The following is a 12,746-nucleotide window of genomic DNA, read 5'->3' on the forward strand; positions in this document are numbered from 1 at the left end:
TGCGAGAGGCTTTAGTGGCAGGAGTCAGCGAGGCAGCTCTGTGGTCGGCCCTGGCTTGCTTATGTGCGGGGTGAAAGCAGAGGAGAAGGATATTGTTACGTTTCTGTTCACCTTTCTTTGGTGAAGCCGGGGAGGGAGGAGGTGAGGAGCCGTGTCCCCTCCCCGGTGCGCTGCTGTCGCCCCTCACGGTGCCAGGGCGCAGGGCGGCGTGTTCTCGGTCAGCGCTCAGGTTGTAGGTGTCTGCTCCTCTCTTGGGTCCCTGTGATGGGTGTTTGGCTGAGCACGCTGGGTGAATTTGAAAACCTCAAAAGACCTGTTTGTGTCGTTTATCTTTGTTTATGTTGTTGCAAAATGTTACAACTCCGTGTGTTTATTTACTTGATTTTATTTGTAGTCGTCTTATTTTTGGAACGATACCAATTCTCATCCCAGTTTAACTAGGGTGATCTAGCTCTGCTTCCAGATCTATAAATGTTTAAACTGTACATCAAAGAGAAAAAAGGACTTAACACCATCTAATCATTTTAATGGGAGCTCTTCAGTGTTTGGGTGAAACTGTAAAAAGAGGTATTCATATTTCAGTTGTATTTTCACAAGGCAGCTGTGTCTTATAAAAAGTAATCAGGATGCCGTGCATTAAAAAAAAAACCTCAGGTTATGCAAGTTTAATAATACTGGTTTACTAGGGGATGCAGTCACTGACTGAAGGTAGCTGGGTTATATATGGTCATACATGTGAAAGACAGTATGATCTTCATCGTAATAAGTCTACTCTTAAAACTGGAATAATGGTTTAATCTCTGCAATACAGGAACAAAGGGGTTGATGTTGGCTATGGTAATGCTTTACTAACTTGGACTGGTTGTATATTTTAAAAAAAAATTCTTTGCTGCCTTATCTGAGTCCGTGTTGGTCAAGGTATAAACTGAATAACTATTTCTGGTCGATTTAAATACTAATAAAGACTAAATAAATTTATATATAATATTTAGAGAAAAAATCTGAAGATTTTCATCCTTTTGAGAAAAAATTTACAGCCACAAAAGTACAATTTCCTTGGATTCATGACAAAGATGCTTTCCAATGGGGCAACTAGAAATGCTTTTGGTTGATTCTGCTTGTGAACTTGTGGGTTTAGAACCCCTTTGTCACTTCTTCAACGTGTATTTTGAGCTATAGCTATTTTAAACGTCTAGTCCTGTAAGTGCTTCTAACTTGAGCAGCTTAGTACTATCCATAGACTTTCCCCAACAATATTGGAGAACAATTCCCTTAAATACGCAATTAAATTTAAAAGATTGAGAGCTTTGGGACCAATTTATTCTCTTGGTATGGGACACTTTGTTACCAAAAGAATACGGATTATTTTTGTTTGTAAAATAGTTTACATTTGTTGCTAAATATCAGTGAAAAAAACACTGCAAGTCAGACAGTATGGTTTTTTTTAAAGAGTTTTCAATAAAGTTTAAATAATCACTTGCGTTGGAGTGGAGTCTATGGAACCTTTGGAAGAAGGAGAAATTTTTGCAGGTTTTACTGCTTTTCATCTTCCTTTTTATCTTTCAGTATGAAGTGGAAAATATGGATAAGTTGGAATTTCTACCCACTGCCCTGTTGTTTCTCATGAAAAAAATGTGTGTGAGGAAAGAGATTTCTTCTGGGTTTTGGACAGGAAGAATCAGGAGTAAGGATCTATAGCAGAGAGTTGGTATACCATTCAGTTTCTTCATGCTTCCTTATGCCATTAAAACATTAGACTTGAAAACTAAGGTGCCATGATCAAAGCATCATGATCTAAGCCACGTCTGTTAGTTGGAAATATCTTCTCTTTATGCACTTAAAGCAAATACTCATTGTTAGCTTAAAAAAAACCCCTGCAACCTAAATCCCCCACAAAAACCCCCAAGTTGATTATAGAATTGAGTTGAGATAATGAAGTATGAAGGCTAGGTGGGGTAATGGTTGGGTGATAAACAAAAATAAATGCTTTCTGCAAGCTGTCTTTAAGTGATTCTTGTAAGTTACTTTTAACTGTGTTAAAAACACCCTTTGTAAAGACTGAAAAGGAGTGAAGCTACTGATAAAAATATTTTATCTTTTAAGCAAGCCTTGTACTGTACTTGCTTGCTTCTTCACAGTGTGACATTCACCTGAATTAAAAAAAAAAAGAAAAAGCCCTTCTGGCTCTTCCAGAAAATCAGTTGCGTAGTGACTCAAAATCAGAAAAGCTGCTCCAGTGTGCCTGTAATAAAGTGAGTAAACTGGGGCAGGATTCCCCAGTTTCTACGGTAGTGTCATATTAGCAAAAATCCTGTTATTTTTCCTGTCCTTGCAAAACTTGTAAACCGGAACTGCTGAACTCTTCCTTTGAATTCTGAGTTATGCAATGCATACTGACACTCTTCTGTATTCTTAGGTCTGTGTCCCAATGCTGTAGACAGTAGGAGCTGGTTACCTCCAGGTCCTTCTTTCAAAGTTTGTTGCCATTACATCATTAGGCCACTTTCTGTGTCAATGTTCACTCAGATTTATTGTAGTATTGTGGAGTTCTCCTGTGGTTACATGAAGTGGCCATGGGTATGGATCATTGGAAATACTGGTGGTCTCACCTCTGTTTTCTTAAAAAAAAATAATAATATAGCTGGAAGGAGAAACCTCTTATCAGCAGGAGTTTGGAGTGTCCAGAAGAGGCATTGCAAAGGCTTGTAAAAAAGAAGAAGTCTTAGAGTGGTGCACCCTCTTTCCCCACCCTGGCCCTCTCTCTCATTGAACACTGACATGACATAGTTTTTGCTAAAATTTGCTGTGATACTTTTAAGAGAGAGTAAGAGGGAGTTTTTGTTTTTAATTCCTCTTTGTAAGTGAAAAGCTCTTATTACTGCTGCTTGGGATATGTATTTACTGTGTTTGCGGACCTGCTAGTTTAATCAGAAGTATATTTAAGTTTAGTTCTGTTTTGCAAGTGTAGTGTTGCTTTACAGAGAAACACTGGAGATTCCAGGCAAGCGATCAGCTGTCAGAGTGGTTATAGGATGTCAGAATTGTTTACAGGGGAGAGGGCTAGGTTTGGTTTTGTTTTTTCCTTTTCATTCCTTAGCATTGCAGGGAAAGTATGTCAGGAAAACCTTTAGGTTTCTGTTACATATAGGTCTTACTAATTATTGCACATATAGTAAGAAGCAATTAATCATTGCAGGATTACATGACTGTACTGCTGTAGTTCTCTAGCAGTATATGTATGGCAAAGAAACAATTATATTTTAATTCCCTCTCCCTTCAGCCAGTGTTGAGGATTGTGTAAATTGTTAATCTAATGTACAGTTTGACAATTCAGTACTGTCAAGAAAATAACTTTAAAATCCTGTTAAAAGAGAGTATGGCTTTGGATTAAACTTATAAATTCTACTGATTTTGAAGAGTCAACTGAAATTTACTGAGCTGGTTATGTTACTGTATGATGACTGAAATAAAGTCATGAATAAAATTGGAGTGAAGCATGTGTTTAACAGAGCAGATTACGTTCTTTGGTTTTTATTAATCACCATTTGTTTTTTCATAGGAGTATGTTAGATATGCTTATGTTCTGCTTTTCTGCATCTGAGCATACTTAAATGTAACCAGTTCAAAACCTGAAGACTTTTTTTCAAATAAAATTATCTGTTGCACAGTAGGATAATCTCTTGATTTATGTGTAAATGACAGTGAGAACGCAAATACATATTAGCAACTGACCATTCAAGTAGTTCAAAGAGCGTAGATTTGCTCCCATCTACTTTGATTCCATTAGGATTTTAGGCTTATTTTGCAGGAAATTGTCTTGAAGATAGAAGAAAGCGTTTTAAAAACTGATGAGAAGAGGAAGTCAGATTCTAAAGATAAGCAACAAAATAATTCTGTTTTGTGCAATTAAGTATCTTCACCTAGCAGCCTGAAGTGGGCAGAGGAGAGCTCTCATCTGTGCTTCTGTGAGCATAGATAGCATTAAACAGGATACTCTGCACACATTTCTCATTACTGGGTCTTTTGCTGTAAGACTTAAATGGAGCAGGAGATTAGCAGAAGAATCCTTTAAAAAAGGAAGCAACTAAAAACTTTTATCTGTGGCTCATATATAGGTGGGTAAAAAACATAAGAGAACCTTGGATTGTATATGCAGTTCAAGGTAGCCAGCAATTTATCAGTATATATCAACTCAAATTAGTTGTAGTTTTAGAATGGGCTAAAGGAAACAGGAAAGATGAAGCTGATAATCTGTAAAGTTGTACAATACGCTTTGGCGTCAGAACTGAAAAAATAACACATGTCCAGTTTTGAAACGGAGTGCTGTGGTAGTTCATGAGAAATTCAGAAAGAGTTTTCTTGTTTGTTGTTTATAAGGATGAAGCAAAACTCCTGAACAGATCATGATACCTTAATCTTGAAAGCTGACCTTGTTTTTACTAGCTGGTGTACCAAAATTACATACAAAATTCTCTCTTGTATTTCCTAGCATCTATGATGACATAAAATAAAGTTTTTAAACATAACAATTAAAAGGCAAAATAAAATGTAAGAGGAATGGTCAATAGAAGATGAAGAGTAATAGGACTGGTAAACTTCCCTTTTCCCCTCAGGTTAGACGTGTGGAAGCTGCTTCTTCTTAAATTTCAGTTCCTTTTTTTCCTCCATTCTTGGCACAATTTATTTTCCACTTCCAGTTCTCTTTGTACAGTGTTATCTTTTTAAAAAATGATCACTTTTTTTACTTAGTAGATTAAAAAATTTTGGGCTCAAAAAAAAAAAAAAAGGATGTATTTTGACTTCAAGATGCCGGAAGGACAGGAAAAATTCAGTTAGTATTGAAAATCTGGTGGAACACTGATATCTGTGTGTCATTCCAATATAAAATAAATCCCTGGCTGAATGTCTTGTAAGAGATTGCTGACAAAATGTTGTCATGGGATGGTGAATTAAAATGCATTGTTAAGGGAATAGCTAAGGGAAAGAAAACTATTTGGAATCTTATTTCATAACATGATAAAATGTCTTCTGCTAATGAACTGACAAAATCTTTAGGTAGTGAAATTATTTATTGAGTAATGAAAGCTGAACCTTCAGATGGAAATAACAGTGGGTAGTGTAATATTTGGTGATAGGTATGCTTTTTGTCTTAACATAGGAGACCTAATGTGTGTTGGAAAGATTAGCTACAACTATTCCTCAAAATGAGGAATAATGAAAATTCCTCAAAATGAGATGTAATGAAGTATTTGGTAGCAAGAACCAAACATAGTTAAGAATTGTGTTACAAAAATGTCCCATCAAGAATGGAGTAAAAAGGTAAATGTTGGAATGTATTCAGAATATAACATATATGAGCTTACAGGCTATTTTTATATTACTTACATAACCATATTTGTTACTTTTCTATGATAAATGGTTTTGGGAATCTCCCAGATCTTTTACGAGTGAACTATTGGGTTTCTTTGTTGTTTGTATTCGGTCTTTGATCAGGAAAATATAACTGATTGAGGAGAAAACTATCAGAGTAGTACAGCTTCTGTGCAAATGAAATGGAAAATGTTGTTAATTTCTAGCATTTAAAAAAAATGAAGAGAGGCCTCTAGCAGAGACCAACAGGACCCTAAATATTAAATATATTAAATATACTAAATATAATTTTCAGTTTATGCTTTTAATCCTTTTAAGCCTATGCTTTTTAATCCATACAACTAAACAAAGAGATGTTAGAGCACACTTTTGAAAGTTGAGGAGGGTAGTCTATCAAGAAGTAATTCTTACACAATTCAGTTGAGATGTACTGATGCATTATTCAAAATAAGGAATAAATTGTTATACAGAGAAGGAGGTAATCCATTGCTAAGAAATAAGGATTTTAATAAAAAAGACCATACAGATCATACTTTGGTGCATAAACTAAAAGCATCTTAAAACATTTTCTAAGAGCAAGTTAGTCTAGACTTCCCATTGTAGCCTTTTTTTGGTTATAGTTTGTTTATGTTTTGGTTTTTTTGGAATATAGCTGTCAGGGATAGCCTACTTTCAGAGTTGGTTGCTGTTCTTGTCTCTTTTGTATAAATCTGTCATGCTGATTGCTTCAATTTCAAAGCTTTAAAGGCCATAAGAAATCAAAATTTATTAAATAAATCTTTATTAACAGAGACATACACTTTGAGCTTATTTTCCTGAATATCTGAACATTTTGTGTTTCAGTCCCTCCCTGATAACAGAGGGGAACTATGAACATTTTTCTGGATGTTTAGTGGCACTCCACTGCTTAAAAACTGGTGGTTTTAAAGGTTAATATAGAAGATGTAGGAATAGCCTAAGATGACAACATCATCATGCCACTGTTTATGTGCACAGTGCATTCCTAGCTTGAATGGATGCTTTGTGTATTTTTTCAACTTTTCCATGTTATGCCCTGTCTTGAAAGCTTTAAAGGATGACCGAAGAAGGCACAAAAAAGGCCAGCAAGAAGAGGGATTCATATGGAAGAAGACAGAGAATGACTAAGCACTTTTAATACTCTTCAGGCCGAAGGCCTGTGTGTTGACCATATCTTGCAAGTGTGTGTTTTGTGAGTAAAAGATGCTGGAGATGCATTTGTCTTGTTTGTCTTTCCTCTAATATCTAGCCTCACAAGTCCCCTGAAAATCAACCTGAATGAGGGAATAACTTTGACATACTTCAGTGGGAATCTGGTCTTTTCGGTGCACTTTTTGTAGCCACCTGGTTTCAAGACAGTGTTGCTCTCAAGAATAAGCTGTTAATCATTTTAAGTTTTATAAGTTAGTCTTTAGCTTTTCACTAGAAAGGACACTGACCTTCATGAAAGTGTTTTCTTTCACTGTTGCTTTTGTAATGATGTGTTAAACTGTACTGTTGTGGTCCAGTACTGGCCCTTGAACTTGAGAAGTCAAATTTTGGGCCCTTCTGGTAAGACTTCTGTTTTATTAATTTTCATGTTCTTATCTTGTGAGTTTTTTTGTAGTTAAATTTTGGAATCAGATTAATTCAGATTAAAATTGGGTTGGAAAATATCTAGCAGAAACAAGCAAGCCTTTGTTTTAAGAAGTGAGAATTATTCATCAGCTTAGAGCCTTGGTAAGGAACAGGTTGGATTCTGTAGCACTGTAAAGACTGAAGGGCTATTTTTGAAAAAGTAAATGACAATACTTGGCTGAATGCTCTCAGGTAGAAATAGGTAAGATTAGTGCAGTCTGTGACTGGAAGTAGGACAGACATGTTTTAGTGTTTTAACACTGCTGAGATTGACAGCTGGAAAGAGCCTTGCATAGCACTTTTAAAAAATCAAATATTCAGGGAAAAGAGAGTGAGAACATGCAGTGAATTCTACTTATACTTCTTTGAGCTATTTTTTGAGATAAAGTTACTGGTGAGAGGTGGATCACATCAAATGTCTTACTGACAAAAATTGTGCAAAACCCTTTCTGCCACTTTCTCATAACACTGAGTAGGCTTCTCTTCCCCTCTTTGAATTGTTGTTTTTTTCTGACTTACCAAAACAATGAGCAGGCTGGGAAACTATTTTGTGGAGCTGTAATAATTTATTTCCCATTATTGGTGTTCCTTAGTCACCTTTTTTCATACCCCATAAAAACATAGTGGGGGGGATGTAACAGTAACAGCAGCAGTCTTGGTTAACATCTTTAAAGTTGTTCCATGTTTGCTAATTTTGCTGTGTCTGCAGTAGAGGTGTATTTACACCAGTCAAAGCTATTGTAACTAATAAGGTGATGCTGACAGGCACAAATTCCTGCAAGTGGATTTTATAAGCTATCTGGATGCTCTTGGTATATGCTCAGGCTCTCTGCCTGTTTGGAAGCTCATGCCTCTCCATTTTCCATGTGGTTAAAATAGGTTATCTATATAGTTTAATATGGAGGTGCCTGTATGCAACTAGAGGGTAAAGTTTTCTGTTTGCAGTGTAGGTACACTAAAATCTGCCCATATTTTAACAATCTATCTTAATATATTGCTTTACATTGCTCTTGATGCAAGTCTGATGAGCAGTAATTTGTACAAGCATTAGGATTATCCATAAGAGAAGACAACCCAGAAAAGCGTGTGTAGCTAGCATATTACATGTTCTGGCAGACATGAGAACTATTCAGCTAAATATTAGAATCAAGGAGAGAATATTCTTCCCTGATTTCTTGACATGCATGTTGGCCTGTAACTACTATTGTTCCATTCAAAAAACCTGGAAGTTGTTCACTGTGTTTGTTCCATTGTGTGTGTATTTTTTTCTGTAACACAGAGGAGGCATTGTGATATTTTTCATATATTGACATTTTGGTAGGACCTAGAAGCATCGTGATTAATATTTGCAAGCAATGCATACTGTAAATATTTTGCTGTAAGTTGCTGTGTAGCAGTGGAGCTAGATTCTAGACAGTCTTTTCTTACAATTACAATTCTTTGCTTCATGTGCCCTTCTAGACCTTTCTTACTTGTAGTAAAAAAGGCACTATGCAGTGCTGCAGCTCAGAGTGATTCAGAGCTTTCTGTGGTGTTTGTGTAGCTGTTGAGTCAGGCAGCGTAGAGAGCTTGAGCTCATGCTGCAGCCCTTCGCTCAGCAAGCACATGAAATCGTGTCTCTTGTCTCTGCTACGCTACTGAACTTCGTGAAACTCATGGGAACTTAGTGTTTCAGAAGATATTACTTCTCAGTTTATTTTAACTGAATCTGGTGGTGAACAGGTTCACTTAGAGGCATGGAGATAAAAGGAAGAGAGGGAAGAGGCAGGTGGACAGTATGAGTCATGCATATGATGTTTGCTTGGGAAAACAAGGCTAAAAAGGTCCAAGTATAAGGCAGAACAGAACAGGCAGATGCGTGCAGTGGAATTATAGTAGTTTGTCTGGGCCTCTTGCATAACACTCGGAAGTACAGTTTTTTGTAAACTTCTGTAGTGGTACTGGTTTTTTTTTTCCTTAGACCATTCTATGAGGCTGGTAATGTTATATATAATGCACAGATCAATTCTGCAGCATTTGTAGCAATGGTCAGTGAACGTGCTTGAAAAAATGCAGAAAATATTGTTTGTATATAGTTTGCTCTCCATATCAATAGGAGTAGATGAAGATTTGGTTTTTGAGGTGGAGGGATGGAAAATGCATGTAGCTTGGCTTAAGAAAGATAAATACAGTAATATTTATATCAAACCCAGTGTGAAGAACGTTAGCATTTGTCCAAAGGAGGAATGGAGATCATGACTTATGAGCAGCAGCTCAGGATACTATGTTTGTTCAGCTTAGAGAAGATGAGACATAGAGGTGACGTCATTGCTATCTTCAACTTATGATGGGGAACAGATAGGGAGGTGCTGATCTTCTGGTGTCCAGTGATAAGAGGTGAGGGAATTGCTTAAAACTTCGTTTGGTTGGTTAATAAGTTCTCTGCTGAATCATGGAATGGTGTATATTGGAAAGGATCTCAAAAGTGGGGTCAAGCACTGGAACACACTCCCCAGGTCATGGCCCCAAGGTGTCAGTTTGCAAGAATGAAATAGAGTACAGTATTTCAATTGGCAGGGTCCTACGATGGACCATCTAGTCTACCTGTCTGAGCAGTTCAGGGCTGACAGCAAGATAAACTGTGTTGTTAAGGGCATTGTACAAATATCTATTAAACACTGACAGGCCTGGGGCATAGACCACCTCTCTAAGAAACCTGTTACAGTGTTTGACCAACTTCTCAGTGAAGAAATACATTCTAATGACAGGTCTGAGCTTTCCCTTACTCAGTGTTGAACTATTCATACATGTCCTGTCACTAAATAACCTGGAGAGGAGATTAGTGCCTCCCTCCCCAGTTTCCAGTCAGCAGACTTGCTACTGGTGTGTTCAACTCCAGTATCCAGATCAGTGATAGAAATATTGACCAGGACTCGCCCTAGAGCTGAGTTTGAGGAACATTGGGACAGGTCACCAGTCAGATTTGGTCCCATTTGGTACAATGCCTTGAGTTCTGCCCTTTAGACAGTACTTCACTGAGCATACCATGAATATCCCACTGTTGGGCAACTTGTCCAGAAAGATGTTTTAAAGAGCAATATCAAAGCCTTGCTAAGATCCAGAACTGTAGCCTCCACCTTCCCTTCATCCACAAGGTCAGTGGCCTTATCCTAGAAGGATATAAAATTAAACAGGATCATTTCATGATCACAGCTGCCAAGACAGTAACCTACTGTCACATCCCCCGTGAGTCCTTCTGTATTCACAAGTAACAAGTCTGGGAGGGCATAATTTCTACTTGGCTCATTGAGTACCTGTGACAAGAAGTTACCTCCTATAGACTGCACGAATTTCCAAGACTTCCTCATCACAGTGGTATGATGCTCCTGGTTGATATGAATTGAAATCTTTTGTAAGGCCAAGGGCTACAAATTCAAGGGATTCCTCTAAATTGCCTAGAGAACAATTCATCACTGATTATATCCTGGCTGGACTATCAGTCGTAGACACCCACTGCTGTAACTCCTTTTTTTCCACCCCTTAATCCTCTCTCAGAGGCTCTCAGTCACATCATCACTAACTATAAGGGCTGTGTAATCAAAGCCTCCTTCACATACAGAGCAATTCCTCCACCTTACCTGCTCTGCCTATTGCTTCTGAGCAGCCTGTATCCCTCCATCCCAGTGCCCCAGCCATGGGACTTATTCCACCAGCTGTTACAAACACCAATAATATCATAGCCCTGGGAACTGACCAATCCATTCTGTTCAGGAAGCATTCAGACAGTGCTCTTAGATACATTGTTTAACTTTTACATTGTACTATGTGGAGTCCAGAGTTGGTTAGGATGCTCCTCAGAGGTCTCTTCCATCTCAGGATGTCCTGTGTTTTAAGAACAGTTACAGTTTGCTTTCCAGTTCAGTTCTCTGTTGTCTGCTGCAGGGTTAGCAACTTGGAACTTAGTAACAAAATATTTACGATGTATCAGGGATGTTGAAGTATCTCTGGAGAAGCTGTGGATTTACTGACAGGGAGAACTAATGCCTTGTCTTACTGTCAAGGCCTCATAAACCTTGGAGGAGGAGAGTGCTTAAGCTGAAATTCTACTTCTGTGAAAGCAGATCCAAAAGGAAAGAAGCCACTACTGTATCTATACCCACCAGTATGTACTGTGGGCTTGGCAAAAAGATGAGAAATTAAATGGTCCTGTCTCCCTGACTGTTCTGGCTGATCTGAAGATTCACTCCCAAAAATATGTTAATGAAAACAGAAAGTATGAGGATATTCTCATAGCTTTCTTCTCATTTATTTTCTTGGAGTACTAATTAACAAATTTGGTTCCTTTTCAAGACCTCTCAGCCTCAAGTAATTCTCATTTTTTGGGAGAATACATGTAAGCTGTTCTTAAAGGAGTGAGGGATATTGTCTGTTGATTATGGTTTTGATAGTAGTTTAGAGTTTTAACAGGAGAAGCAAAACATTCTGCTGGCAGAAGATACTTGGGTGTCATGGTGGAAATGAGGCTGAACATGATGGCTACGTTAGACAAAGAATCTCTGTCAGGTTGAGGGAGTTGGTCCTTCCCTTTCATTCAGCACTGGTGATGAGGCCACACTTGGAGTGCTGTGCCCACTACTGGGCTTCTCAGTACAGAGGGGACATGGATGTGCCAGAGGGAGTTTGATAAAGGACCATCAAGATGATTATGGCACTGGAGCACCTCTACTTAAAAAAGTTCCCAGTATTCACTATGACAGGACATAGTATTCACTATGTAGGACATAGACTATGTCCTACAGTTACAAATGTTTTGAACAGTATATTTCACTGTCCTTTCTGGTTTTCCAGGTCTGTTTGTATAGGTAATATTTATGTGCTTGATGGAATAGCTATTTTTTTAACATACGTATTTTAAACACATCAATACCTAAGGAACTGGAGAAACTATTAGTAAGAAGTAAATACTAAAGGAATCTGAAGGAATCTTATGATCTTGATAAGTAGATAACTATTCTGTTAAATAGTTTCAGGTTGTTAGCTTTCCATTTTTAAAAACTATCCTAGATTTTTATTTAAGATAGAGACCTACATTTCAGTCTGTCAGTATTTGTCTGACTCAAGTTTAGCAGTAGGTACCACAGAAAATGATTTATTGCTCAACAAATGATGGTCATTACTACAATCCTGTCCTAGAAGTACTGTCACTGCGTGTTTCCATTGTGTGAGAAGTAAAATCCATGCTCCTAGCATTATTTTAAATGACCGGGGAAAAACTGATTTCCATTTCTAATATTTTCTAATATTTTCTAATCTATTAAACAATGACTTAAGCGACTATTTATAATACTTTTACAAATGGTACTTCATAGGTGAGGAGACTGTTCAGTACTACTCACTGCATCTTACAAATTTACTGGCTAATTATTAAACTTGCTCTACGCTTTATGATTCTGAATACATTTTCTACCATGTTTTGCATTCAGTTTGAGTATAGAACTATTGCTTAAATTATTTTCACAGGGATTTTGAAAGTTAATAATGTTTCTTTCATTGAGCATTCTGTCACATAAGTTAGGATTTGTAATATTTTAAGTTCTTTAACTTCATGCATAATTTTAAGACACAGAAAACCTGATGGTAAGTGTGCATGCTACTTTGTTCCATTCTTAAATATTTTTTATTTTGTACCATGGCTTTCATGTGTACTTTTGTGTTTAATAATTAAAATATCTTCCAGGAAAAAAAAAAAATTGAATTATATA

General features: G+C 37.2%; 1 protein-coding gene across 2 annotated transcripts in view; it reads left to right on the forward strand.

Moving 5' to 3' along the window:
- Nucleotides 1-12,746, forward strand: part of WWP1 (WW domain containing E3 ubiquitin protein ligase 1) — a 59,186-nt gene that overhangs the window by 839 nt on the left and 45,601 nt on the right. The gene's annotated exons all lie outside the window — the stretch shown is intronic.

Source organism: Poecile atricapillus, chromosome 2, assembly GCF_030490865.1.
Source record: "Poecile atricapillus isolate bPoeAtr1 chromosome 2, bPoeAtr1.hap1, whole genome shotgun sequence".
Taxonomy (NCBI): domain Eukaryota; kingdom Metazoa; phylum Chordata; class Aves; order Passeriformes; family Paridae; genus Poecile; species Poecile atricapillus.